Genomic DNA, 5,723 nt, shown 5'->3' with positions numbered 1-5,723 from the left:
CAAATTTGTTAACCTTCTCTCATTTTTCTCACAGTTTTCCTTCACCCCTTCATCCCTCACAAGTTGTAATGTACATTTCCAATATATTGTCTTGTGAGTATTGCTATTGCATTGGTTTCCCTTTTGTCCTTTGTCTCACCATTATGCTTTTCCTCTTCCCTTCACTAATCAAGGTAAATGTATATACAATACAAAATGATATACCGGAAGGATAAACCATAGGGGGAAAACCAAAGAAAACCGAAATCACATAGTTCATCAAAAACAACAACCACAAATGAAAAAATCTGGTTCCATATCTTGGAATTAATTGTGCTTAGCATCAGCTAATATGGCTATTTATATACATAACAAAGCCACTGGAATATAATAGCTGCCTGGATACTATATCATGAAAATAGCATGTTAACTTTTTGATGGTAATGGTGGAATTAGGATTGGTGAATTCGCGGTTCTGATAAAGGATTTTCAAGAGTTTTAAAGTTATGACAGGTAAATTTTAATTGTTCAAAATTTTAACAACTTAGTCTATTACGAAAATTTAAATTGCCTGGAAGAATAGTCTTTTCATGCAAAGAAATCCAAGGAGACTTAGTAGAGAGGGAGCAATGTGGATGAAGATGGCTCTTTTTCACACTAAACAAACAAACCTGTAAATCCTGTAGGGTCCCTTGGAATTGTCCTTACCCAGGAAATATATTTTCACTGTTTGAAACAAAGTTGTATTGGAATTTAAATTCAAAGTTCTTAAAAAAATAAGGCATCAAAATTTGTGAATTTACCTTTAATTACCAAAGAGTAATTCTCTTAAAAAGATAATTTGAGTCAAAATATTTAGGGAGAAAGTGACCTTCACAATGAAAGAAGGTGTTGGGATTACACATTTTTGTTTGTAACACTTTCCACAATGTCTTTGGATGTGAAGCAGTGAAACACAGAAAAAAATCTGATTGTATACTTCAAACCAATGATTTCACATTTCTAAGTGGCTCACAAAAGTAATATCCTTATTAATATGAGATAGTGAAGACTTCTGTTATTACATATGCCAAAAAGTTCAGAAAAGAATTGAGCAAATGGAAAAGTTAATAAAAAAAAGTTTTCTTAGAAGACTTAGTTAAGCATATTGTATTCAGCAGTGAAGGGAGGCCAAAACTTTTTCATATAAATTGTGTTAGTATTTTTACTCCCTAAAGTGAGTTTACAGAGCCTATTTGGCTCACTACAGTGCAGAAATGATTGAATGAAGACATGAAAATAAATTCCACGTCCAAATGAGGCAACTTAAAGAGTTTTAAAAGAGAAATAATGAAGATTTAACAGTGGTGGAGCCCATATAGTCCTTCAGCTTCACTAGACATGAAGCCAAGAAGCTGTGATTAATTGGAACTCCGGCAAGAGCTAAGAGGAGGACATAGAAGTAGGACATAGAAGCATTGTCCTTTTGTAACAGACACTGTCTTCCAAGGTATGGGTCATTTAACTATATTCTCCTCCATAAATCTTGGTGAACAAATGCAAGACCAAGAGAAAAATAATCTGTTGAAATAATTTTGCCTAGAATAACTTCACTGTTACTGATATGGTATCTGAGGAGAATCTTAAGAGAGAAGATAAAAGTGCAGTATTTTTTGTTTCCTATCAGCATCTTGTTAGGAAAATATATCTTTGAACTTAGACAATTCTGATTGAACCAACAAGTGATGGAGTACTTATTTTTGTGGGCACTTTAGACACAAGAAGTCTTTTAAGGTAAAAGAAAAAAATAGCCAAATATTTGTGATCACAGCTTCTAGGTCTGTATTCTGGAGACAAAGTTTTACATTAGATTTCTCCTCATTAACATAAATGTTGTTTCATAGCAACCAAATGCAAGAGGGATATTTAATGGACTCACTTGGCCAATTAAACATCATGAAAGAAGAAAATGGCAAATAATATGTAATGAATTATTTTGCCAGAAGAAGGAAAAATATAATTCAAAATCAATTGACTTAAAAGTATGAAGAAAGAGTAGTGGAGAGAGATTAGAGAAAATATAGAGTATTGTTTTCTCTCCAGTGGAATAATGGGTTCATGATCTTGTTTCTTCCACTCTAACCTCACAAGCTACCAAGTGTGTCTCAGGACTGGATTATCCAGTTCAGACAGAAAACTCGTAGAAGAAAGATACTATTTGCAGCAGATGTAGGTGATTTATAACCTTAGACAATCTATTTAATTCTGTTCAAAATTCTCCCCTATCCCAAACTTCCCTCTTTGAACAGTTTTGTTTGCTTTTCCCAAGACTGCCTTTCATTAATAGATTAAAATTTTGAGAGGTCATATTGATACTCTCTGGAGATTGCTGTTTGGTTGTAATTTTTCTGTTTTTTGTTTCTTGTGTTTTTTAACTGAATTTTAAAAGGTTGTGCAATTGTTTTACAATTAAATATATCCATCTAATTGTCCAATGCTCCTAGATCGGAGTCACTCCTTCCATCATTCTCAACCAACCCTTTCTCCAAGATTTATTTCCAATTTACCACTTCTTTATCATATGTGTACATTGAATATTCTAGCTATACTTGCCCCTTGTTCATTTTTCATTCATTCTATGTCTTTACTATAATTCCACTATGGTTTCAACTTCCTGATAGTCAGTGTTAAACTGTCTATTAATACTTTGAATGGTTTATATGCATTCCATGGACATTAAATCCTGCATATTCTTGAACTGATGTCAGCTTATATTTCCATAATTGATTTATCTGCAGCAACAATTTGCTGGAGACTGGAGAGGTGAAGCACCTAAACAAGATTTTATTCTCATCCATTTGGAAGATTAATCTTTAGTCAAAAAGAAAATTAAAAAAATGGCTTAGAATGTATTCCTAACTACGAATTTTTATAAATGGCTTTGTACAATGGTGTGATTCTTTTATTTTACATGGAATAATATTTTCTACTGCCTATAAGTTTTGAAAAAGAAGAAAATTAAAATTTATTCCAAAAGAGGAATATGATAAAAATAGAAGACAGATATTATGTTTGTCATATCTCTGATGAATACCCATATTCAAGACTTAAAGTCATATTTCTTACTATGTTAGACAGAGGGAAAAAATAAAATAACATATGATAAGGCAACTATTTGTGACTTTTTAAAGTGTACCTTATTAAATGATGAAATTTATTAGCTCAGGTTTGGGTTTGAAATTTAGGAGGCTAACCTATTTAACACATTTCTGGAAGGCCCTTACTGAAAAACACAAATTGTGGGTGGTACTATTTCTACACTTTAATGAATGGTTGAACGTGTTTGGCATTAGTGCTGTGTAAATAATTCAACTCTATTGTAACTTGCTCCCTACACTTAAAAAACTTGTAATGTCTCTAAGTATCATCAACTTGTAAAATGTCATTTTGACGAATGTGATTTTAAAAAGTTTATTTGAAAAGGAATACACTTTCAGAAGATTAAATGAAGATTATCATTGGTTTGAGAGTGATATTTTTATACAACAGAACCATGTTGTACTGAACTCCCAGTGTTTTTAAGCACTCCTTAGTGCTTCAAATATTTTTCTGAATTACATTTGACCTCTAAGTCAAGTTTTCTGGGCTTTAGTAGACCAATTATGGATCTATCCTTCAAGGAACTATTTTTTGGCCCACTTATGTTGGAATAAAATCTTTCATTAATCATAGGGGAGGGGTATTAAAAATAATCTTATGACACTTTGTGAAATTGTTCACACATATGGGCTAGTCATCTATAAGTTGAATGTTTTAATTACAGTACTTTCTCTCAAATTTTGTTATTTCATTCTTCATTTTAAGTTGCCTTGCATTCCACAATTGCTTACTGCTAATTCCTGCATCTCAAGGAATTGGGGCCCTGAAATATAGGAAATGAGAAATTGAGATTGGTCTTCAATTACTATGTGCTGAAATGTTGCATGGGCCTTGGTGAGAAGTCTTGCCCATGTTATCTGATGATGCAGGTAACTGGGACCTGGGATCCTAGGACCCATGGGGACTGCAGAAGAATAATGTTTTTTTAGATATCTTAGCAAAATTTGGGTATAATCAATAGGAATGCTTCTGAAATATGGAGAAAAACAGTTTGGGACAAGAGAGTTAAAACAATAGACAGAGCAGCAGAGTAAAATGTATTATAGATTAGAGGAAAACATTGTTTTTTTACCATGTGGATTCAGAAGACCAAGAACAGTTAGGATGTATCACAAGTTTATACTATAGACATTGCATTGATACTTTTTATATTCTAATATATATTTTAAACCTAATTATTTATATTCCAATTCTATTTATTGGAATAAATAAATATAAATTTATTTGTCAAATTATCAACTAATTCTAGTAAGTTTTACTGTGTGAAATATAAAATCAGCACATATAAATATAAAATATATAACTATATATAATATAATTAAAAGGCACAGGTTTGCATTGTTCTGTTGTAGTTACTGTATGAAACGCAACTCTGTTTTAAAGTATTATTCCATTATCTCTACCTTAGTGTGTGATAGAGTTAGACCTAAAGCTTTACCATTTGTAGATTTACAGCATGGAGGCAAGAGGAAACACTGTGATTAAAACAGTATCAATTTAATGCTTAATAACGAGGAGAAACATATGAACTTCTCCTGCATCTATGAAAATATTTGGTGATAAAAAGTCAGTAGTGTAAGTTCCTGCCTGGTTGGATAGTAGACAGGCCAGGACATTAAGTAATCATGCATATGAACAATTTTTTTACCTTCTTGGCTTTAACTACTTTTGAAATGGAAGGTATAATAAACAATTATATTTTGATAAAATACCTTCTAGTCTGAACAGTTCTGTTTGAACTGTTCATCTCTCTATGATCCCTTGTAACCAAGATTAGTTTTGTTCTAGTAAGACAATCTATGCTGTCAGGGTAAGATATTCTGGTTGGTCTGTTCCCACATGGAAGAAAGGTAAAGGCTCAGGTAGACATTTGTGCCAGTAACACCTCATTTGGGAAAATATCAGCTGAAGAAGTTTAGAAGTAGCTCTTAAGCAATGCTTACTTTGAATCCATTAGGCCCACATAGCTAACACAGTTGGATAAATAATTACTTGAAAAAGCCATCACCTTTGGACCTATCTATAAATAATTGAGAGTACGATCAAATTCCAAATAAAAAGACTTAAGATAGTCATTGACAAAAAAATTTGCAAATGTGAGCAATTGATCGATCAATATAATTTTTTCTACTATTCACAGAATTTTATGGAAATAAGATCGATAGCATTGTTCGGAACAATACGGTTTCCTTGTTAAAAGTAGGCACCCATAGATATAGGCTTGTATAAAGATGGCATCATTAACTACTTAAATTTAGAAGATACTACATGCTTCAGCAGCACGAATACTCAAATTACAATGCAGAGATTAACATGGCACTTGCACAAGGATAATATGAAAATTTGAGAAGTATTCCATATGTTTCATTCTTCAGATGCAAGAAATGAAAAACAGTTATTAAAAAGTTGATTACAAAATTACAACTGTAACAATACACGTAATTCATATAATTAAATTTAGTTTGACATCAGTGTATTAAATATTCACCTCAGGAAGGCGTTTACATAGAATAAACTTTACAAAACTTTTCAAATTATACAACATTGTCATTTTATCCCAAAGAAAAATAATATTAAGACCTAGAAAAAAAGGAATCAAACTGTTT

The 5,723-nt window shown here is 31.9% G+C and overlaps 1 pseudogene; it reads left to right on the top strand.

Moving 5' to 3' along the window:
- The first annotated feature begins 5,385 nt into the window (after positions 1-5,385).
- LOC138824109 (U6 spliceosomal RNA) lies at positions 5,386-5,482 on the top strand (annotated as a pseudogene).
- The last annotated feature ends 241 nt before the right edge of the window (positions 5,483-5,723 follow it).

The sequence above is a fragment of the Dipodomys merriami genome, unplaced genomic scaffold (genome assembly GCF_024711535.1).
Source record: "Dipodomys merriami isolate MVZ:Mamm:240054 unplaced genomic scaffold, mDipMer1.0.p SCAF_1254, whole genome shotgun sequence".
NCBI classification, from domain to species: domain Eukaryota; kingdom Metazoa; phylum Chordata; class Mammalia; order Rodentia; family Heteromyidae; genus Dipodomys; species Dipodomys merriami.
Note: the sequence above shows the minus strand (reverse complement) of the source record. Positions and strands in the feature narration are given on the sequence as shown.